The sequence below is a fragment of the Phalacrocorax aristotelis genome, chromosome 8, assembly GCF_949628215.1.
Source record: "Phalacrocorax aristotelis chromosome 8, bGulAri2.1, whole genome shotgun sequence".
Taxonomy (NCBI): domain Eukaryota; kingdom Metazoa; phylum Chordata; class Aves; order Suliformes; family Phalacrocoracidae; genus Phalacrocorax; species Phalacrocorax aristotelis.
Genome location: NC_134283.1, coordinates 19481628 through 19505836, shown reverse-complemented (window position 1 = coordinate 19505836; position 24209 = coordinate 19481628). Strand labels below are relative to the sequence as shown.

At 41.9% G+C, this 24209-nt stretch overlaps 1 long non-coding RNA gene across 3 annotated transcripts; it reads left to right on the top strand.

The window, feature by feature from the left end:
• Nucleotides 1-259: 259 nt before the first annotated feature.
• Nucleotides 260-23904, top strand: LOC142061079 (uncharacterized). 3 transcript variants are annotated; one of them, XR_012662054.1, is made up of 8 exons: nucleotides 994-1898; nucleotides 2695-2750; nucleotides 4441-5096; nucleotides 6987-7092; nucleotides 7793-7990; nucleotides 8209-8337; nucleotides 15620-22787; nucleotides 23807-23904. It is a non-coding gene; the product is annotated as an uncharacterized LOC142061079 (long non-coding RNA). The 3 variants fall into 3 exon arrangements; XR_012662055.1 differs by lacking the exon at nucleotides 994-1898 and adding an exon at nucleotides 260-763 and having other exon boundaries at nucleotides 15620-23904; XR_012662056.1 differs by lacking the exons at nucleotides 994-1898; nucleotides 2695-2750 and having other exon boundaries at nucleotides 2757-4711; nucleotides 4992-5096; nucleotides 15620-23904.
• The last annotated feature ends 305 nt before the right edge of the window (nucleotides 23905-24209 follow it).

Here is a 24209-nt window from a genome sequence, read left to right as displayed (position 1 = left end):
CGCCTGCAGCCTGGCACCGCTTCCTCCTTTTTCTCCCCCCCCCGCTTCCCCCCTCTCTTTTTTTTTTCTTTTTCCCCTCCGCTCTCTTTCTCTCCCCGCCTTGCACTGGGGGGCTTCCCCCCCCTTCCTCCTCGCTCTCGCTTTCCGAAGGGTCCTGCCAAGATGCTAAGTTGGAAATTGCAGCTCCTGACGCCTTCTGCGCGGCCCGGCGAGGCTCCTCCTTCGCGGGGTGTTGTCAGTGGAAGGACTGGCAGGACCCCGCTGGGCTGCCGCGGCCGGGCCCAACCAGCGGGAGGGCTCCGCGCTTCCCTCGGCCCTCCCCAGCGCTCAGAGGCTCAAGTGCGCCGGCTCCTGGATTGCAGTCACCTCCGAGCCATTTAAGATCAGCTCCAACTTTCTGCATGTGCTAAATACCGTGCGGAGCCGCGCTGCGCCGGAATGCAAGCCAATCAGTATATGAAAAAAAAAATAGATATTTAATAAGATTTATTATCCGCCCGGCTCCCCTTCTGCGCAGCCACCCCTCCTCTTGCTCTCTGCCCCCTGCCCCTCCCTCCACTAAATCACCCGAGGTGGAATACACGGGGGAGGGGGTGGGGAGGTGCGCGGTGGTGTTACTTTTTCTTTTCTAAACAACAAAAAAGGCGATCTTCGGCGGGGGAGCGCCGCTCCGCGACCCGCCCCGGTCCCGCCGCGCTAGGGTGCGCGGCCGGTCGCGCCGTCGGGGCGGGGGCCGCCCCGCAGCCGGACCTGTTACAGGGGGGTAGGTCCCGGGAGAGCAGCGTCGGGGCCCGGCGAGGAGTGGGGTTCGGCTTCGCGGGGGGGCTCGGGGGGCCGGGAGCCGGGCGTGAGGGGGGGCTTGGTCTTTCCCAGCGCCGGTCCCGGGAGAAGGGGCGTGCGGGGGGAGCGGGGGTGGGCCCGCAGAGCCCGCTCCGAGGGAGGGTTCGCCCGCGGGTCTGGGGAATACACCAGGTATCCTCCCCCTCCTCGGCGCATAAAAGGATCGAGGCGAAAGCAGATTAAAACCATATGAAGCGGGATAAATCCCCGCCGATCAGGAGATGTAATCTCCTTTGATTCCACCAGATATGTTTCCCAACAGGAACATATCCCGATTTATTCCCTCCTCGCTTTTTTCCCCTCGCTGCTCCCGTCGACACTGCCCTCCGCCGCGGCTCCGCGCCGCCGGGACCCGCGGGGCGGGACCCGCCTCGCACCCGCGGGCCCCTGCCCGGGGAGGGTGGTAGATTTAATTAGATTTATGCTTTTTTTTTTTTTTTTTAATCCGGTAACGTTTGCATCTTCCGGCCCTAATTCCTCTCGCCGCTGGCCTCGGCGGGCAGGACGCTGAGACGCCAGGAGGTCGGGGGTGTTTTAAAACGGGCGAGCCGGGGCAGGAGCTCCCCGGGACGGCGGGGGGGCGACACCGCTGCGCTCCGTCTCCCGGCGGCAGCGGCCAAACGGCGGGGCAGGAGCTGAGCCTTCCCGCGCAGCCCCGCTACGGGGCCGGGGGCGGGGGGCCTCTCCCAGGTGTCCCGGGACGATCGAGGCAGCGCCAGGGGCGGGCGCGGCCCGCACTACACTACCCGGTAGGCCGTGGCCCCGCCAGTCCCGCCCCCGCCCCTCCCGGCGCATGATTAGCTGTCCTCCCTCCGGCCGTGGGTCCTCCCCTTCTTTCATTGGCCTACGGAGCTGTCCCTTAGCGTAGGGAGGCGGGGGTGTGGAGGGGCGGCGGCGTGGTTGCTGGGGAGTCCGGAAGCGGTGCTGACAGGACGGCGCGCGGAGGCGCTGCGGGCCGAGGCGGCCGGCTCAGCTCAGCTCAGCTCAGCTCAGCCCAGCCCGGCGCATGGCGGCGGCGGGTCGGGCCGGGCCGGGCCGGCCCCGCCCCGGCCGACGAGGTGAGAAGCGGAGCGGCAGCGTCTCCCGCCGCGCGGCGGGACGTTGGGACCGCGGGGCCCTGTGGGGGCGCTGCCCCGCCGCGCTGGGGCGCCCCCTGCCGGCCGGGCATCGCCGCTACCCTGCGCGCGCGCGCGCACGGCTCCACGCCGGCTCCCCGGGCCCCGCGGCCGGGGCGGGGGGAGCTCCCGGCGGCGGCAGCGGAGCCGGTCTGGGCCGCGGTCCCGGGGCCGGTGTCCCCCCCGCGCCCAGGCGGAGGGCGCTGCCGCGCCGGGCCTGGCGGTGCGATGGCCATCACGGGAGCGGCGTGCGGGAGCCCCGCGAGGCGAGGGGGTTCTCGTTTGCCACCTTCCTCGGCGCTGCTGTCGAGCAGCGCTTTGCCTGGCGTTTCCCCGTTTTCTTTTTTTCCCCCCATTTTTAATTTTTTTTTTTTTTTTTTTTTAACGTGGAAGCGTGCGGTGTTTCCTCTCTTTAAAATCCACGTGGGTTGTGGCTGCGGTAACCGTGAAGGGTCTAACACTGGATCGCACGCTCTTTTACATGCTCAATCCACACAGGTGTGCACTTTCATCAGTTTTCAGCTGTACGGTGTCACTGATACTTGTCCCTGGGTTAATTGTAGCTGTTGCTCTAAAGCGCCGCATTTCTTTTCCCACTCAAAAGCGCTTCTGTCATAGCTCGCTGACAATACTCCTTGTTCGAGGAGTGAGATATCATCCGGTAAACTTTATACATTTAACATTGATTTTATATGTGAGTTGAATGAGTAACCACTTTCCCTTCCCTATTTCTCTGTAGGGAGAAGCAGAGGTTTTAGCCGTCTTCCCATGGCATCTGACTTTTTTGAGGAGGAGGTAAGGTTAATGTCATGTAAAGTTGCCCTCTTTATTTCTGATGTTCTATTGATCTTGCTTCTGTAGGCATACATTTTGGTAACTGTGCTGAGTTCACGCGTACTTTCATGAATTGCAACATAATACTGGAGCTGATTAATAAATGGTAGCAATAGGACTCCTGTGGCATCAGGATTTTAAGTGTCTATCAAACCGACATTCTCACTACGTTATGCCACTATTATATTCTCTGCAGCTTTAAAAGAACTGTAGATAATTCTTCAAGATATCAAAACATTTAGTTTATAGTTCTATTGCTGTGGTTGTCACCTTCACTTTATATCAAATTTGAGACTCATTTCTTAAGGATGTCTCTATTTTCTGCTTTATTTGCACATTGATAGCTCTACTGAATGACCAGTCACAGCAACTTTTTCCTCCTATAGAAGCATACTAAAATGCGAAAGCCTAAGACTAATCTGCTTCACAGGACTTTTCAGCTCTTTGGTTAAAGGGAAATAAGAAGTTTGCTTCAAGACTCTTGTTTATGTAGTTCCCTCAGTTTGGTTAACAAATGTGGGGCTTGAGGATACATTTACTGCTTCTCTGCATTTTTACTGAAGGTGTGTGCATTGGAAGGTATGCATAAGTTCTTGATATCAGGTGTTTGTCTGCTTTGCAGCTGCCGGTGAAAAGATATGAGTGCACGTTGATATTAAAATTCTGTACTTTATTGTTTTCACAATTTCTAGGAAGCTAAACCATTAATTTAATGGAAGAAACATTTACTATTCAGTTCTTATTTAATGATGGGTAGGACTTACAGGCTGGCTCTGCGCTCATCGCTTTATTTAAATTAAGGCTTGTGAATTTAAATTCAGCTTGTAGAAATAAATAATTAAAGTAACTGTTTTTATAGCCTTCAGTCTGATGGGCTGGTCCTGCAAAGCTATTTATAATGGTCTTTGCTTACTTAAGTAGTCAGACTCCAGCAGGGTTTTTGACATGAGGGGAACTTGGATTTGAGATGACTGCACAAAATGTGGTGACCCAAAATGTAGCAATATTTGAACTTGCATATTTATTTTTCTACACTGGTTTCATTTGCATAAATTTCATTTAGGGTGTGCAAACATATGTGGTACAGCATAAAAATAACTTAATAAATTAGTGCATGAACTAATATAATAGGGTTCAGCTGTGAATATTTTATTTCCAGGAGGGGCAAAAAGAGGCAGGGTGATCTTGAAAGTAATAGCAAGCTGTATTGTAAAAGTGCAGCTGTTGGTAAGCTCTAACTGTAAGTGGTTTGGTTGCAGGTAGCTTGTAGTGGATAGAGTTAAACTTGGGTGTCTTGTATATGATACACATTAATTTAATTACTTTAATAGCTACTTTCTGTTGAAACTTTAAAATCTAACGATCCTGCTTTTATTGCAGTCTTTAAAGATCTAATCGTTCTTGTGTGTGTCTGAGATGTAAAACTTAGTGCAAGAAGAGGCAACAGATTGGTTCCGTCATACGATTTTGTTGGGGTTTTTTTGAGGGTACTTAAAAGATTATGATGGATAATGCTGTCTTGTCAAAGAATGCCGACACAGGTGTTCATCATTATCTTAATTAAGATCCTGAGAAAATGTCATCTTTCTACATGAATTATGAAGGGAGATGCATTAGGAGATCATTTCAACTTTTTTTTTTCTTTTTACAGGGGTAGATGAGAAGGAGGCTGTTTTCTCAAAACCTTTTTGATATTTCCTTATCAAAATGCCCAACCGTAGACACTCGCTGAGTAATTTGTTTCTCTACTTCAATTTGCAAATATATTACCAAGAGATCTGTATGTGATGTTAAAGGGAATCCTTCAACAAAAAAAAAAATCCCCCTTCCAGATACTCTCTTCCGCTTAAAGCTGACCCTATAAACAAAATACTAGGACTCGGATGGTAGTGGACATTGCTGCTGGACACATCTGCTAAGAGGTGTTTTATACAGTGTTTATTTAGAAGTATTTTGCTCTGTTATTAGCATGAGTTGCTAATACATGTATGTGAATATTTATAATTTTAAGCATGAAGATAAAAAAATTTCTCACCTTTGCACTACCATGGAAGTGAAACTAATCAGTGTACAAAGAGGAAGGAGGGGCTTGTGTTTTTCTGTGTTAAATCAATACATTATTAGCTGAACAAGAGCTAAAACAGTGCATCTAAAAGATTGGCTGAAGCATCAGCAGTAAAACTTAGGGGCTCCTTCGTGCAGATCCTTGTGTCTGTGTTGCTGCTGGCTTCCCTCGGATGAAGTGCTGGGAGTTACAAGGTCAGTTCGTGCAGTGGAAGTGCTGGTGTTTGGTGGCTCTTAGCCTAGGTGAGTGATCTCGGGAAGAGCTCTGCAAGACATCCTTCCCTTCTCTGTTGTTTCTTCTGCCTGCACTTACTTTTCCCGAGACTCTACTCATTAGCACTCTCTGTGTTTGCAGCCTGAGACTGAGGTGTAAAATCCTGAACACCTAGAAAAACTTTTCTGTGTTTAGCAATTGGGTGTTAGGTAGCTTAGATAGACTTTTGTTATTCTCAGCAACCCTTTCTGTGTAAAATCACTTTTTGTCTGCTGAAAGAAACTCGATTATCAGTCTCAGTCCTTTTTTAACAGTGCATCAGCAAACCTGTTTGTTATGTGGAATAAAACCATATACAGAAGTGCAGCTGGCAAGCCTTTTAAGCATGTAGTTACTGTATTGAACATGTAACTCCAAAGATCTTGACAGTATCATGGGAGAACCTGAAACCGTATTTCATTTTCCTTGAAGTTTCTTGTAATTAACTTAAATAGCACGATTTGCTTGAATTTGTTGGCATAATATGGACTAAGCTAAGAATGTCTTTAGGGTTTATTTTGCTTACAGTTCCATAGGCATATGCAGAAAATAGACTCTCCTAATGGTTGACTTTAGTGGAAAAAACGAAGAAGTGCTCTCTTTCATGTCTAAACTGGTTTTTCACTTAAAGCAAGCCACATCTACTGTTAGTCAGCTCCTTATTGTGAAAAAGGAGCACCTCAGTGAGGAGGATGGCTGTGGCTCCCCGTGCCGTTTTATGGGATGTGCATGTGCCCGTAGCTTTCCATATGCTGGCAAATTCCATTTCGACCGCAGGTGCTGCGGCACGGTGGGAGCTCCCATAGCAGGAATCTGGCCTCTAGTATAGGTGTTAGAGGTGGGTGACTTTTAATAGCAGTGTCGTGTTCAAAAGGGTTTGTGGTTTTTATCTACTTTACTTACATATATTTGCATTCCTTATAACCAGTGTTTGCATGAGCTTGGCATTACCTCTCTGAGGAGAAAACATAAAGCCAAGTAGCCTTTCTAGTCTTACACCCAAAGAACTCTTTTTCATAATTTCATAATTTCTGATTTTTATTAATATTGGAGCTTTTTAGTTTCTGTTCCTTGATATGGATAATGCAGGTGCGAATGATTCTTGAAGACGTTTTCCGCAGATCAAAGTGAATGTATTTGTAGAACCAGAATATTTTTTTAATAAGTCATTGTTTGAGGGAGAAAAAGCAAGCCAGTCAGACCTTCCAAGGTGAATGTGGATCATCATAACAGAGACTTTACTATACTAATAAACTTGCGTCTGATCACTTTCTTATTTTCCCTGAAGGAGGTGCATCTTCCTGAGTTCTTTTTTCTTTACCCCCAACAGAGCAAAACCCAGCTTTTTCTTTTCATAAGCACATCTTTTTTACAGTATTTCTCAGCATTTCTATCACAGATCAAGAACCCAGCATTTACCTCTGAAATAGTCTCTGCTGACATTTACAGAACTTTTCATGCCCTTCAGATTTAATTTTATATAGAATAATACATGATATAATATGTAGGTCCTCTGTTTTCAATTAAGTTGTATTAAGTAACTATGCTCTTCTTTCATGTCCCATGGCAAAGTATCAAAATCCAGATGGCAGTGTGCTGGGATAAAATAGCTACAGGCTTGGCTGCTACTGTAAAGCCAAGAACTAACATTTTAGCCTGTGTGATAAATAAAACTGAGGTTGTGACTCTTGGCGTATTGGAGTTGCACTAAATAATGCTACAGTGCTGTTTATTACTGGTTTCATTGGATAATATGCAGCTGTAAAACCTTCTTGAAGCTTTTATTAAGAATACTCTGTCATTATAAAAAGATGCCTATAACTTCTATGGTATTGACGGCACAAGAACTACTTTGTGCTGACTTCCTGGTTGTTGTCTAGGGAGGACCTTACCTCTCCTGGCTTCTGTAGGCATGAGGTTCCATAAAAATGCCTCTTGGGAAGAGGACAGCTCTGTCACGCCTAGGTTTCAAAAGTTATTTTTAAGGTATTTTTTGCTCTTTGCTTTCTCTTAATTTTTTTTTAGTGTTTAATTTTCTGCCTCAGTTAAATTCTGCTGATATTCTCTGTGGTATACACTGTGCTACTGTGTCCCTAAGCAAAATTTAAACTGAGGTTGCCCAGATCGTTTTCTGAGAGGAGGCTGCAGAATGGCTGAGAGACTTTTATACTAGCTGATGAGGTGATGGGAAGACTTGGTAGTAGCGAGGGGACTAGAAATCTTGAAACCTGGGCCTGTTTTCTCATTCAGTTTCTGGCACGTCCTATGACCTAGACTTGTTCATGTAACCTCTGTGCCTCTATTTACCTAACTGGAACCCTCTGCTTTTCTCAGAAATGTTCAGACTTAAATTGGTGTCCATGCTCACATATTTTGACTGTTGTGCTTTTGAGCAAAAGCAAGTTATTAATGCTATTACTGATTCATTAGCTAAATGCCATTAAATTTCCATATTCCACAGACCTTTGATTTCTGTAGGCACCTGTTTATAGCACGCCTCTTAGAAAACACAGGATTGAACACCATCCAGTGGGATGCAGTACTAATAGTGTCTGTGGGATTTAACAAACTTGCTAGATTGATGGGTGAAGAAACCCTTGCATTGCTCAGTCTGTAATCCTTGTTTGTAAGAGAAACCTGCTGTCTAAATTAGTGACAAATACAATCCTTTTGTTCCATTTCCCAGTTCTCCATATGTCCGTTTTTTGCCTTTATATAATGCACCCAAGAGCAGAAGCAGTGAGGTCCATGATGGGGAAAATTAATCCAGTAGTCCATCTTATCCTGTACTCACCTAAACACAGGAAGAGAGCTTGCACAAAGCCAGAATGTGTCTGGGCTTGCAGCTCTTTTTAACCATATTAAGTTCTATTCGGAGCTGATGGTAAGTAATTTGTTTTGTGTATGTTATGATTCATTAAGTAAGGCGTTACAGTAGTGGCACTTTCCTTTGTGGTACTGGGTTCTGTCTCTAACAAAATGCAAATTAATGTTTTCAGATACATCAGCTTTAGCCCTGTTTCTGTTATGAAAATCATGTGGTGCAGATGACACACACTGTAATAAATATGCTCTCTTTTCTTTCTTTTTCATCCTCTCCAGAGGAGCTCAGTGAGACTGGTCCAAGCAATTCTGAAGAAAGGAAGAACAGAGTTGGAAAGCAGGAGCTATTTCAGAGTGGGATTCTTCTTTCTGTACACCCAAATATGAAGACTTTATAAGCATCATTAGGTAGAATATTGATAATAGTGTAATATCAGTAATACTGTACTGCTTTATTGTTCAGTGGTCATGTGGAGCTGCATTAGATAAATGAACATATATTAGTGGCTTAAATGAGCATTATGAGTAAGAGTAGTAAATCGAGGAGGTGGGTACTAGAGGAAATACTACTAGGTTTTTTTTTTAGGCCAGTGTCTTTCCTTTTTTTAAAGCTCTTTCCATAACTTGTAGTTCTTTTGTTTCTTGAGAAGGATGGAATGAAGAAAAATACATTTTCATTCAAGAAATTGAAGCTAGTTCAACTTCTTAACTAGAAAGCCTTTGCAGTCCTCTTAGCTGTTACAGCATCTTAATGCTTTGTCCAGCAAAAAATGGCACTCATAGTGCTGACCCATGAACTCTCCATAAACATCTGCAGTGCTGCAGCATGTGCTGCTCTTTGTTCTTAGGGCTTCCCTCGTCGGGGAGCAGTTGCAAAATGTCTGTGGTGGTGCAGCCCTCTGTGACCTCTTGCATCCAAGGATGGAATTTGCGAGTCTTTTTTTCTGTCTGGAACTTGTGGGAGCTTCCTCCTGAGCCCAATAGTTCTCAAATATTGCAAGAAAATATCTGACAGTGTTGTCTGGGAGATGTGACTGGCTTTATTGTTAATGTTTATTAAGTGCCTTAAAATGGAGGGGGAGAGTCATTGCCTTCATTTTTACAAATAGGAGAACTGGCATGTAGGAAGAACGGATCTCTTCTATCTTCTGTGATTCTTGACCCACCTAATTAGGTGGTTGTCACGAGAAATAACAACCTGGCTCAGGGGAATGGCACTGGGGAGAGATGCTGACGTGTTCAGTATGGCACATTGCTTCTCCCTCCCAGAATGGCTTAACATAGTAAACAGGGTCTTCCCTCTGTGAATGTCGGTTGGCCAGTGAGGAGATTTAAAAGGGCTGATGAGCCTGAGGCTGTCTCTCTGTCGGATAGCTTCATTATAGATCTCATCCAGGGAAAAAGTGAAGTAGTGCAGCTCATTTCTAGGAGCTACTCTTGTTTTTAGTGATTACTCACCCTCTGCCTCCTCCTGCTTCCTTTCACAATAGAGTCTCCTTTCCCCAGGTTAAGCTGATTTACTTCACGCCTGGTATTTGTAGTTTTCCTGCGCTTAGTTAGCCTCTAAGGCAGTAGTTGTTTCTTCTGGACTAAGACTTTAGTTTCTTTTTTTTTTTAATAGTTTATTTTGCTAAGAAAGAGGATCTGTGCAGCTGCTACAAACAGTAGTGGTTCTGATGTGTATCAATAAAGAATTAGAGATGTGTGTTTTCCATGTAGGAGATAGACTTAAAGCCTGATTTAAAGGAAGGCGAACCTTGGAGAGGTCTAACAGTTGTGAGATAAATATTCAGAAATATGAGTTGGTAAGGTTAATGTGATTAAAATGAATATGTGATAACGGGCTCTGCACATTAAAGATTAAGAGCTCAAATTATAGACTTCAGAGGGAAACACTCCATGAGCGTTTGTGAGTTTTGTTTGCACAAGGAGCGCAAGCTTAGGTCCACAGTTAGAGTTGCACAACAATCCCATCCTATCTGCTGCTTTTTTGTCTTGACTGATCTGCATGGAAATCTCTCGCGCACTGTAGTGTCAGGGTGAAAACGTAGTCTGGTGTGAGGTGGGGGGTCAAATGAGGAAATAATTTCAGTCCAAGCATTAGTGTTACTCTATAAAAACAGATTAGTTTTACACAAATGATTCACATTTACAAAGATCCGTTTATAGCGTTTTGACTGCACAGTAGTTAATTCTTTATGTATAAATTGATCCTTTATAAAAAAATGTAATTCCATATACAATAGTTAATCTTTTTGAGTGGAAGTTGAAGATATATTATCAATTAATTTATGCAGGTTATGACTTTCTTTCCACTGTACTCTGCAGTGGTTACCTCCACTAAAGTTGAGTCGGTGTGTGCCTAATGAAAATTAGATGTGAAATATAATATGTAGAGGACAAAGAAGCATTGAAATCCTTATGCTCTTAAAAAGACAAAGGTACCTCAGACAATTCTCCTTTCTTAATCTCTTCAGTATTTGATGCGTAATTCTGTTAGGAGCAATTTGGAGTAAATGAAATTTAAATATTTTTAGAAATAGTATTAATACCAGATATTACTGCTTACCTTTTGTGAAGCCTAGTTTTGTTTTAAAACGCTTTGCGTTTTGGGAGGCTAATTTGTAGACAATCTTCCCTTGGGAAAGAAAAGCATCATGGACTTCCGTGGAGAGACAAGCCTAGATGTTGTATCTGTGAAATTTGATAATGTTGCAACCATTTAAATAGTGTTTGTTTACATAACAGCAATGGCATCTCTCCTCCTCTTCCTTGCGGTTTTGTCCAACTAGATGTTATGAGTGGCAGTTGCAGTGACTGCTAAGTTTTTAAATGATGACACCATTATGTGCAGTGATTTTTGAAACGAGAAATTCCAGCCAAGAATTACATCTGCTCTCATCTCCTTCAAATCATACTCTCTGGCTGTGCAGATTATGATTGATTTGTTTGTGACAGATTGCAGGAAACAGTCATTGATTTTTCAATATTTTACCTTAAAATTATTTACAGTTATAACCAAGGGGAGGAATTTCCATGGGCTGTCAGCCCCTGAAAGACTGGGATAATATTCCCTGCTCCCTGACAAGACAAATTACCCGTAATGAGTGCAGTAGCTGAAGGGTATACTTTTATTTTAAAATATGTCAATAACCCCAGTGACTAAACGAATATTGATTCAGCATAATGAAGCCTGAGTAATGTGAAAATGAGCTCTTCAAGGAGCATGGTAAAGACTTTCTTTTTAGCTTGTAGCAAGAAGCTTTTCATTCTTTACTGTTAGGTAGTTGAAATGTGCAGTCTTAAACAAGTCAGCCTTAAACAGTAGTAATATGCGGAATAATGTAACAAAAGAACTTGAGGTTTTTTTCTGACTGTTTTTTTTCTTTTTTTTTTTCCCAAGTCCTTTTTCTTCAATGCATTTCAGCAGATCAGACATTTACAGAGAAAAATGCAAGTTATCCAGGGCAGAGATAGAACTACTATTGGTGTTAGTATCTTTTGCAATAATATTCTTCAGCCAGCCTAATGACATTTTTGAAGTGGATTCTGCATATATGGGCATGGAAATGTATCTAAATAAACTGTAGATTTAATTTCATATTATTGACTTCTTGGACATATTGATGTGTGTTCTATGTGACCGGTCTAATATTCTTGTCCTTTAACAATTTAGAATAGCTGGTTTATGAGAACCGAGATATACCGTTACAAAACTTAGTTACCATAGTGCACATTTTTCTTTCCGCTGCCTTGTAACACTGCATGTTTCTTACCAAATGAGAATTTTCAAGCAGTAATTTATTTAAATTACAATAATTTATGCAGTGCCGTAGGTGTGGTGTGGAAAAGCATCTAATAGATTAATACGGATGTACTTCCAATTGTCCAGGGTAAGGATTAGATTAAAGACAATGTTGAGGTACAATTTTTTTTAACATTTAAAATATTGGATGCTAAAAAAAAGTATCATTTGAAAGGATCAGTTGGTCATTTGTATTAGAGATTATCGTGCAACATTAGGAAGGTTCTGCAAAAGCACTGCGTATAAATAGCTATGTAATCCAGACATGCAAAAAGATAGTTTTTGAGGTGTTTGTGTATAATGTGTCAATTATGAAATAATGTCATAGCCAGAAGCATTTAGTGAGCATGTTTGGGCACGAAGAGAGTTTCCCTTATTTTCTGAGGACTGACTTCAATTGCATCCAACTAACTTGTGAAAATCTTCAGAAGGATGTTTTCCTATCAGCACACAGGTGATTTTTCCAAATGTCATTCCTTTAGCATAGCTAGAAAGTATTTCAGGAGGCACTTAAGAACCTGTGGCATTGAGTTAAATGGCAACCCTGGAATGTGAGATATGTTCCTGTTTTAATTTGTTAATTTTCAGAAAAATGTGATGTACATTTGAGCAGGTTACAACTGTAAATAATTGTAATTTTGAGAGGGTTTGTGCACAACACCTGGGATTAGCAAAATATTGGAGAATCATTAATGGCGAGGGAGTAATAACCTCAAATATATAGCAGTGACAACAGGAGAATTTGAGGCTCTTGGAAATTAAGGTTCAACTGGTAACATTTAACTGCTCAGTGGTATTTTACACATCCCAGGTTCTCCACCTGTTCTTTTTGTTTCTGTACCTTTTGTTTCTTTGGCCAACAGCAGGAGATGGGAAGGGAAGGACCTCCTTCAGTAGCTTTCCCACAGTAGCAAGGAAGAGGGAGACTGTTCAGGGCTGGGTGCCAGGCCTGATGCAGACTGAAGGGCAAATAAACGTTTGTTTTAACTACATCTCCTTTTCCTGAATAACACTGAGCTCAGCGGTACCAAACTGAACAAAAGCAGATACTGCTAGGGGTGCTGCTGACAGCTTAACCGAAGTGTGCTCTGCTTGCAAGCCATTGGCTTGTTTCACTTGAAAGACAGGTAACATCTCTTGCTTTACTGCCTTTCCCAAAGATGAGTTTGCATATTAAATACTTGCCTGCCTGGTGTTCTGGTTCAGGCCTGAACTGTGCGCTTGGAGCTAATGGCAAATGGTGCACTCTCAGCTGCATGAAGCTAACAAATGGCTTGCAAGCTTTGTGGGTGATATTGGAGATTTCTGGTAATGGTACCTTGGAAGCTCTTAAGTTTATTCACACATCTCCTTTCAGTGGTAGAACTGCCACAATTGCTAGTCAGCTTTCAGGTGACTAGGGAGGAGAAAAAAAAAAAACACCAAAACAAATAACATCCCAAAATCACTAAACAGTTAAAAGTTCTTGTGACATTTGGGATCTCCTGGGAGCAGAATATAAACCCAGTTGCTGCTCAGTTAGGTAAAAGTAAAAGCAGAAAACATTGAAATGAAGGTCATGGGTAAGAACAGAATAATCTCCTTTGTGGTGGAGAAGAGGTTGTTGGTAAATTCTGAAGAGCTAATATTTAGCTAATAATCCATATGTCCCTTGACACTTGAGGGCTTGCAAATTTTGACCCATTTCAGTTCAGTTCAGGCTTGACATGAAGACCCTGTCTCAGTATGTTCTTGTAGTGCGAAAGTGGTGCAGTGTTAATGGTGTGGGTGTTTTCTGTGCAACAGTTCAGCAATTCAGATCTCTATACCTATTTAATTGTCAGATTCCACTATGAATAGGGTGGCAACTAAAACCAATGATTGATTTTTAAATTTTTTTTTCCTATTTATTCTGCCTACGTGTTCTCTGCTCTACAGATAAACTATGAACTTGTTTTAGTTGATAGGAGGGGTGTGGGAGGAGGGAGGGCATATTAATGTAGGCAGTGGAAATTGTTCTTACTGGCTAAGCTTTCCCCCTCCTCCCCAGTTTGTTTGTTTGAAATCTAAGAACTAATATTGGATGGAACCTGAATCAGGGCAGTCTGTAAGCGGGCAGACAGTACTACGTAGAATTTGCTAATTTAAATGTCATGTTTAGTTGAAACCAATTATTTGTGCCCTAAACTACAGATGTTAAAGTTGCTGTTTCTTTTTGTTTTAATTTATGAACAAATAATTGCTTTTATCAAAAGCAATTCTATAAATGCAGGTTATTCATGTTTTCTTGGAATGACCGTATTATGTACTAGATGATTTAACTAACTTGAGTGCCGATAGTATCGCAGAGTCTTTGGTATGGGGGCATATGGTTTATGGTGAACTGTTAGAGAGAGATAACCCTCAAAAAATATGAGGAAAATCCAGGATGCTTTGGGAGCCTTGCCTAACTGCAATGGTTGAAAAGGCATGGCTGATTTAATGCATGAGTGTTGAAATATGTGTCTGGAATTACAGAAACAAGTTGAGAAACATGAACTGAATTGACTGTTGATTATTTTCCTTTGTAAATGCTGGGAAAAGATGTATTATGCTTTGCTGTGGCCTTTAAGGAGGGTCCACAGTGTCCTCCTTGTTTTGTTTTGGTTTTTTATTAACTTACCTTTTAATATGAAGTGTCATTTCCAAAATGAAGTAATGTCCTTGGGCTGGTGGCAACAGCTGGAGTTGCAGAATTCATAAATAATTCAGAGAGGGATAAAGGGTAGGGGACTTTTTTTTGTCATTTGAATCTTTATTATGTGCACACAATTTATTTTAGATATAGTATAATTTAAATTCATTCAGTATGATGATTGCACTGACCTGTCATATTTATTTTGATGTCCCTTTGAAGGACCATATGCTCTGTCCTGGACATGAAAAAGGATGCAAGTTGCTAACCAAAAAGGCAGCTACATTTCTGTAGGGATGAAGACCCCTGCTTCCCATTGTCACATCAGTAGATGTGCAGCTGTAGTTCAGTAGAAGAAAGTGTAGTTGTTACACTGGTGCGGTGACTAAATGGTAGCAAGGTCTAGCGAAAGGTGGAAGAAAGGGCAAAACCCATTTGCATCAAGCCATTGTATGGCATTAAAAACTCAGCTGTCACTGAGGGCCAGCTGGTGTGAGGAACCTGGCATGTGGAAGATGGAGAAGATTAAAGCCAGCTAGGAATCTGCCAAAGTGGAGGTGTGCCACAGTAGCTTTAATGTGGGAATACAATTAATTACTTTGTATGTTGGAAGTAGGGTTGCCATGCACACTGCCTTCTGGGGATGCACGGGAGTTAGTCTGTTTATGCAAGACTCGGGTCTTTTTCTTTGGCCAGTACATGCCCTCCTTTCCTCTTAAACAAGCTGCTTGCTTAGCCAGAAAAAAATCTTGGATAATGGTTTTGGGGAAACCATGCTGTTGTAGCATCTTCACTAATTCTATTGTAACTGTTGCATCTGGACCTTCACTTATTTTGGTGGCATGTTTCTGCAGACAAGTGGTATATTTTCCAGAAGTTGGAGAAATCCACCAGTTTCAAGTTCGACCATGTCCCATGAGTAATGAACTGCTGGATAATGAGTGATGCCTGATCCCTGCTGGCTGATGCACTGGCTGGTATTCATAGTTGGTGGATAGCAGGACCTTGTCAATGCTACCTTAGCATGCACTATTAACATGATAGGATACAACCACTACAATATTTTCATGGTATAAGGTGGCAGCAGAGTGTGGAGATTTGTATCAAGTAGATGGTCCATTGTGCTCATGCCAGTGGCAGAAGGAAGCCAATTAAGTGCAGGTTAGTGAAATACAATAACTAGAAGCTGTGAATGCAAATGATAACTGTGTGCAAAATTGTTTCTTTTCTAGGTCCTGCCATCAATGACTGAGCATCCCTGAAATCTTCTTATCAGTTACTGTCGAGATGAGAAGGATAACAGGAAGGAGGAGTGCTTAAGTGGTTTTAATGACAGTTAATTTCATCTATTTATCAAATGACAGGTTTTTTCTTTCTCAAAACTCTAGTGTCATGACAAGATGCTTTTGGAAGTCATCTTTGTAAAATAAAGCTGACAATTCTTAGGCTACAAAGAGCTATTGTATCTTTCTATACAATGTTGTCATTCTGGTAAACCGCTGGAAAGTCTTTATTTTTGAAATAACTTAACTTGCATGCTTCATTCATTTATTTGAATGTCTGTTGAATGCCATGTGAAAAGTTTCTTGCCAGAGTTCTTTTATTCAATGGAATAGTTATTCTTACAATGCTCAGTTTATTATTGTCTGAATTGCTGTTGCCTTAGCCTCCTGCAAAGATGTTTCTTTTTACTAATTCTTAAACAAATAAGGAATGAATGAGGTTTTGTTCCTTTCGTGTTTTGATCGGCATATCATTCCTTTCGGAACTGAAAGCACCTTCAGTTTCAGAATGACACTATTACAAAGAAAGGTGCTTTGCTTTTTTCTTTTTTTTTTTTTTTCCCTCCCAACAGAAAATGTCTTTTGTGCAATGATTTTTTTAATATGTACACTGTCAAGACACAATTACTGGAAGGAGAGACAGAAGCTGTTGGGAATGTCATGTTATGCCAAATTAAGAATTATTAGCTCTTACTTTCTCTGCAATCTCTTCAATTAGAACTTGACCTATTGCGTCTGGCTTATACTTTGACTTTAGTGGAACTAATGTGTCCTTGGAGTAGAATTTTAGAGTAACTTAAGATTCATGGGGTTTTTTTGTGTGTGCCCCCCCCATCTCTGCTTTAAACTGCTGGCATTAACTTCAGAGAAGGCAAGAGATACAGCCTCCTTTGTCAGCAGCTGTGCTAGTTAAAGAAGGCAGCTTCATGTATGCTTGCTTGCACACTCACTCGTGGAGGTTATTGTCCCGATAGGGAAGCAAACTGAGCAGTTTCCCTGAGCACAGCCAGACTTATTTCAGCTAAAGTTAGTCGTGTTATCAAATATTAGTTAACTAGCATCCTGGGTCATTTTGATGAAAGGGCAGGGAATGCACAGATGGTGTATTGGGGAAGGTGGTGCATTGACAGGAGGGTTGTTGAGGAGCTGCTGGTGGGGTAGTGTTTTCAGCAGGTGCAGTTACATCTCTAAGATGTGGTAAAAATTAGATGTGTTAGAAAGCTGTGCAGTTCTGTCATGTATAATATTCACATTTTGGGGACATACTGAATAATATAAAATAAAACTGGGCTCTTTGATTTATTCCTTTTGTGTGCCAGTGTGAGTGGAGAGACATGATGTGAGTTTGTGTAGGTGATAGGACACCTGTTTCAGAAAAATGTATCTGGTCAAGGTGTGTGAATGGTACAAATGAGTTGTGCTTTACTCATCAAAGACGGTGCCTCAACCACCACATGCCTCTGGAGAACTGTGTTTGATACATGGTGCCCTAAGCTGCCTTTAGCGAAGAGGGCAGAACACCTCCAGCAGAAGAGGCCGCCCCATCCATTGCTGCTTCTCTGGCCAATGTTGCCTCAGTCGATGCTGGAGTCCAATGAGGCATCCAAGCTCTTGATGTTCCCCGTGCCAAAATCAGAATGGTGTGGATGATGTCTAGCACTGGAAGGCATAATGAGTAAAACCAGTGCACTAAACAGCTCCTTCAACACTGACCCTTCTTGAGAGAAGGCTGTGGAGTGTAGGTGCTGTCCCACAGATGGCTTGGGTGCACAAAGAACAAGAGGCTTTCTGATCTGTCAGACACCTGAGAGCAGCAACTCGGTTTGTGTCTCCTCTTGGGGCACTGCTAGATGAAAGGAACTTGGTTCAGTCACAGAAAGGACTGAACCTCCAGCTCAGCTGGTGTTGCATCCAATATCTCTTAACTGTTCCTAACCTAAAGAAAGAGGAAGTATGCACTGGCCTCTTATGTCGCATGTGTAAGGGAGGAAATTAATGTACTACGTCTGGAAAGGAACTGGTGTGTAAGGGGAAGGAGCTGCTTTGCAGGCAAAGAACTGCCGGCCCTGGCTGTTTTATCCTCAGAAGCACTACTGTATCACAGTGCGTTCAGACTGGAGCCTGCATCTGCTGTTCCCTGAACTGTGGATCTGAAAAATAGTGATGTGAAGAGATGAGGCATGGCATGTCTTAGGGTGGAGGCCTATAAAGAGATTTGGGAATGTGCACCAACTTAGAAGTGGCTAATATTTTAAAATTATATATAAAAAAGAAGTAGATGTGATATGACAGAGGGTGAAGCCTATTGCTTTTCTGCCAAGTTATGAGTTAACTTGGCCATGTACTGCTGTATGTTGAGAAAATTTTGGACTCTTCAGTTAAGCTCTTTCTTAGCCGTTAGTCTATGCTTGCAGTGTAGTGGTTGGTGCGTGCATAGTTCAAGGAGGCAAAGTGCCAGCCTCATAGTTTCCAAAATCCTCAACTTGCCCCTGATCCGATCTCTGCAGCTCTGTGGTGAAGGTGGGTGCGTCTCTAGCTGTGAGAACTGTGCCATCAGCCTGGGGTCAAGCCGCAGCTGAGCTCTTGGCATCTGTGCTGAGTTCAGAAGTGATGTACCTCCTCCAAAGGAGGTCTTACAGATGTCTCCCCTGACCACGAACTAAGGGGAAATGAGCCTCCACAGCTCTTTGAGACAGCCCATAATTCATATAATTCTTTTCTCTTAATATGGACTATTGTAGTACCAAAGTTAAAATATTTAATGAAATGCTTGTGATTGCCTAATAGTCTTTTCCCCTACTTAAGTGGTAATACGTAGTTAAACCAGTATTGCAAAATAACATCTTATGTAGAGCACTGCCGTGGATGTGTTATGCCGACGAGTAAAATTTTATGTCCAAACACTTAAAATGATCAAATACTATAGTTAAGACTGTCATACTATTTATGCAGCGCTAAAAAGAAAACAAAATACAATACAGATTTTTTTTTCCTATAAATACTCTAAATAGTAGGTTGGTTTCAACTAGACTTCCTGGCTCTTTGGTGATTGCTGCACTCGGTATGAATCTACCAGGATCCTGCACATAATCATGTGTTTATTATTATATACACATAATTTCTATGTTCTCCACAAATATGTTGGACAAAACATAGTTTACCTTTTTATCTGGTACTATATGGTTACTTTCTAACTCCTTTAACTTCAGTTCAAACTTGGTTGAATAAAATGTGCATTCCTGAAAATAATCATTGCATCTGTAATGGGATAGTTGATTTCATATGGCTGTTTTCATACTCCAGACATAACAAAACATTTTCAAGGCAATACGTGTTGACAATAGACAGAGATAAAAATCAGTTAATGACAAATTCTAAGGTGCAAACTTTTAATAAGAGCAATGAATCATTAGGAATGATTAGAAAGGGAATAGTAGATCTTCTATCTTTTGAATGAAGATGAAATGTTTTTATAGAGGTATATGCTTGAACAACTGGCTGGGTGGGGTAGAGAAATTCTTCACAGGCTTCTGTGGCTTTTGCTACATCTGGGGTCAGACTGGGTCATCTTTTGCCTTGGAAAGGAGGAAGGCATCTCGGTGTAACAAATATCTTCACAGCATAGCAGCTTCCACTGAAAAGTTACTCAAAGTTGCTTACGGTTCTTTTTAAAAAAAGATCGGGGAGGAGGGGCATTGGTTAACAACTAGTTTGGCAAGGTTCCTGGCTTGTAATGCTGTGCCTTTTTCAAAGAAACTCCTTCACCTGACTGCTTGGTTCTGCAGAGTGTTATGTTTCATTGGCTTTAGGTGAGGTGGGTTTCTTTCATTCATCCATCGTCCCCTCCTTCCCACCCCCCCACCCCCAAATAATCAAACACCACATCAACTTTTTTATTTCAGAGCAAATGTCTTCTACGAAGTGTAATTTTGCCTTGCTGCTAGAAATAATTTTTAGGTTTAAAATAATCTGACAGCATCCTGCTCTGTATAAATTAAGTTTGTTCTCTACTAAGGTTAGTTAGCTGGCACCCATTTGCTAGCATGTTACAAAAAAACCCCACCAAAACCAGTTGCAAGTTGATCGCATCTGGTTATCTGCCTTTTTTCTTTTTAATGGGCTTTTTGTTGCTGTGCTGTCACCAAAGCTGAAGTACATGTGTGCAAGTTGTACGTCTCCAGGTTCTCTACAGCCCGGGGAGATGATGTTGGCTTTCCTGTACCACGGAAAGACTTGGGGGCATAAGCGTTTGGAGAAGTGGTGAGGTTGTCTGCACCTAGATTTCTGAATCTTATGCACTTTTGGTTTTGGCTAACGGTGATATTTTCTGCTCTATGGCAAGCAATATGTTACCACTGAAGTCCAAAATGCCAGGTATAATTAGCTCATGTGTTTAAATAGGTGTTATTTTGTAACTTGTATGTACTAGCCTGTTTTCATGCCGAAGTGTGTATTTTACCTGGGAAGAATGCTGTGTGAATCAGAAAAAAACAGAAAAATTATTTAATGTTTTGTGCTAGTGTTTAAGATTTTAAAAACAACCTTGAGGTCTTTATTTCTTTGTTTACAATTGATTAGGGTTAGAATTTTGAAAGCTTAATGCCGACTAGAAGTGCTTTACAGTCAGTCACTGAGAATTACGGGCTTGGCACGACTCACGTTTTTGTCCTTCAGTATATCCATTATTGTTAGAGGCTAAGTAGTCTGCACATAGATGACTGATTTTTTGGGGGGTATTTTACGTTTTTACATGTTCAGAAAAATATTTCGTTAAAGCAGCTGCTGGCTGAATGGGGTGATTAAATAACTGTACTGCTTTTATTGAATTTGACACATGCTGCCCATTCCTTAAAAATCAGTATGTGAGCAGAATATTTCCAGGATTTATTGAAGCCAGACACCTAGAGATAGTGGGGAGCTTTCCATAGCAGTAAAGATAACTTCAAGTTTTACACTGTTATACAAATCTATCTTTAAGAAGAGAGCTATTATTGTAATACATTGCTTGTGTTCTTCATATTTTGTACATATGTATGTTTTATGTGTGCACACACACACCTACGCACAAATGCTTAAGAGTTGAGCACTTTTATTTGACAATGATTGTATATTCTATTTAGTCTTTATTTGGGAAAAAATAGTGTTGTAATACTGACCAAGAATCCCAATTTGCTTAGTGCCAAAAGAAATCTGGAGTTTAATTTTTTTTTTTTATTTTTTTTTTTTTAACTGAGGTGCAGTCCTGCTTAGTTTGAATTGCAGCTCTTAATCTGTGAGTGTCTTGGAGTAGCAAGTAAGGAATCTTACTAAATGTAAACTGAGGCTTGCTTTCCTTTTAACTAGTATGATGAGTGCAATGTTCCGCATGTGTAATGCTTTGCAAGTTGTGAAAAAGTCAACTTGTAATTACAACACGTGGCGACCAAACATGTTATAAACAAGTGTCCTCAGAAAGTCTATTGAACAGATATAATTACCAATATTGTAAATTTTAGTGATATGATCTTTTTCTATTCCTTTCCTTTCTTTTTCCAGTGCATTGGAACAATTTTATGTCCGTTTGAGCATGTTCAGTTAGTCTGCCTTTCCTGTTAACTGTTCACATCTTTAAAGCATCTTTGATATGTCTCTTTTAAAGTTATAATTATTCATTTCAGGCAGAGTTTACAAACATGCAAGTTTCAAGATCAGAACATTTTTTAACCTCACCTTACTGTATTTTGTTTACATGGTCTATGATGTGGAGAACTCTGCCAAGTACACTCCGCTTCCATGAGTTTTGATGAGAACCTAGTGCTCCAAGATGCACACAGCGGTATCAGTGGCCGTGCTTGGTATAGATACAGGCACAAAGTGCTTTCCTGAAAGAGGAGGTCAGTCTTAGAAAATATCGGAGGGACAGGTTCTTCTTTTGAGTGACCCCAGAGCCTGACTGACACTGTCAGAAACAGCCCCACCTCGTTCAAACCCAAGTGGTGCCAAGTGCACAGAGGTTGAGCAGGTTCATGGCCCTGCAGTGAGCAATGGTGGCAGTGGTGCCCAGAGGCAGCCGGAGGATGAGCGGGGTGCTGCAGGAACCAGGCAAGATACCAGAAATCTGCTGTTTCTTCTTTTGTGAATGCTTCCAGTTTACAGTGCTGCCATTTCCATTACCCTGCTAAAAGAGAAAGCCTCATTGCAGTAGCACAGTGGGTGGAGATGCCTTTTCCGGAATCTTTTTAAATAGCAATAATTAAGTCACAAGCAACTGTGACTTGGAAAGCCTGTGGTACCAGCGTACGGTAGTAAGATGTTTTTGCTTCCTGAAATCCTTTGACAGTGTTAAAGTCTTAGTAGTGCGCTCTGGACTGGCTGCTTATCTATCATGGATATTTTGTATGATTTCAGAGTAGAACGTTGCCCTTACTGTTGAATTATTTGGCTAAAGCCATCAAACTTTTACCGGCGTATTTTGGGATGTTTAAACCTCAAACACTTTTCATGCAATGTCTGACTTACTATTATTGCACACTATAAAATAAAATGCACTATCAAAATACATGCTGAAAACTTTAATCATCAGCTACTAATAAAAATGTGGAAAAAGTATTTTCAAGATTTGGGTTTTTTTTCTAATTCATCCCCATTGATTTTGCATTATTTTTAATGTGGGACATGGAGAAAAAGAGGTTAGTTCCCCTTGCCAGGATACATAAGGTGCTGTTGTGTATCGGTGTTCTAAACTTCTAGGACTGTATAAACAGAAAATTTACTTTTTAATTTTATTGTCATGCTGGGTATGCAGCAGAAGTTAGTTTTTTGCCTGGACGTCTGTGTGAGCAGGCTAGATATTTTTAACTGTCCATGTATTCCAACAAACTCATTTTAGGGGCAGATCTTTTCATGCTGCGTTCTGCAAGTTGAAGACAAAAAATTGGTTTCTAAACTACTTGCATGTTTTAATATTGTGAGTCAATTCCCATGTGTTAAAGTGTAAACTACTAACTAATCCATAGGAGTTTATGCAGGAGAAAGTCATTTAATTAACACTTTTAATTTCAGCTGGGAAAGAAGGTGAAACTGAGGTCTGAAGAATGGAGGGAGGCTTTGTTTTTCATCGCTGAAGACTCACCCCACTGTAAGTCTGCTGATGCTCCTGTACAGGGACCATCTCCTGCTAATTAGGCCTCTCCGATGCGCTCTCTAGAAACGCGCTGGAGAAGTTTTTTCAAAAAACCACCACGCCGTCATAAATAAGGAAACGGTATTGTATGTAACTATTACATGTCGCTCGTTTGGCAGACTATAATTTAATAGAACAACAATGATCAGACTAGTATATCAGTTAATTTTCAAAACATTTTATTCCACACAAATTATCTCAGGTCCTGGAGGGCAAAATGACAAGAGGTTACTCGTACACTATGTATTTAATTAATTGAAAAATGCTCAAATTGCTTTTACAGTTGTTATTAAAAAGTAGAATCAGTGTTGCCAGTGCTCAACCATAATTAGAACCCCAGGGAATTAAATATTTAGCATTAGTAATGTAACAGCACTTAGGACACAAATTTCTATTTTTGTAATGAAAGCAATACAGTGTAAGTGCAAATGGCTGAAACGACAGCTGTGACAAGCGAACCAGCCTGGGATATTTCAATAAGACACCTCGTCGGACAGCAAGCTTACCACATTACTCGTTTGTAAGAGATCTGCAAGTTTAAATCCCAATAGCCGGGCATTACACCCGGTATTTAGATTTCTAATTGCTCACAGGTTGAACGGTCGGGCAAATGTCACGCTGTCAAGTGGGGGAAGCGTGCGGTGTTTTCCCAAATAACGCCGCGGAGGTGCGTGCCTTTGTCCACATGGGCAGGGGCTGGGGGGCAGGTCCCAGGGTTGCAGAGGGAGGAAAAGAGATCTTGTTTGTTTTAAGTTTAATTACATTTTAAGCATAAGTGCTTTCAGTGATACAACATGAAAAGTTGGATATTGGGCTCTAATGAGCTGTAGTGGTAGATGGCTGGAGACCCTGAGGGATTCATTCACTAAATTAACGGGATAAAAGTACTTGGTTTGGGCATGGTAGGATGGCTGAGCTCTGCTCAAAAACTCCCTTTCAGAACTGTCTCTCATTCCTGTTTTCGTTCTAAACAGGCCGTGTAGTGACTTCCACAGCCGTCTGCTACAACTGTTCAGCTTGTCAGAAGGTATTACATTACCACCTAATAAGTAATAAAGCGTATTTGACTTCATTTCTCTTCTGGGTTTTTTTTTTTTTCTTCTCCTTTCCTGGGATGGCAGGGGAAGGAGGAGAGCTTGAAGCTAGTCATGTATCTTTTGAATAAAAAAAGCTGTATTTGGGCAAGACATGCTTTTGCTGTTTTAAAGCATTGATTTATTTTCTAAAAATAGGGCAATCAGGCAGGAGAGATGGAATACTTGTTTTTGAAGATGCTTGCTTTCCAGCTGGCACCTGCTCACAGGGTAGATTTTCTGTTTGAGCTGAATGTGTAGCAAGCACATACTGTAGACAGCACTGGACCAGGACAGCCTGTTT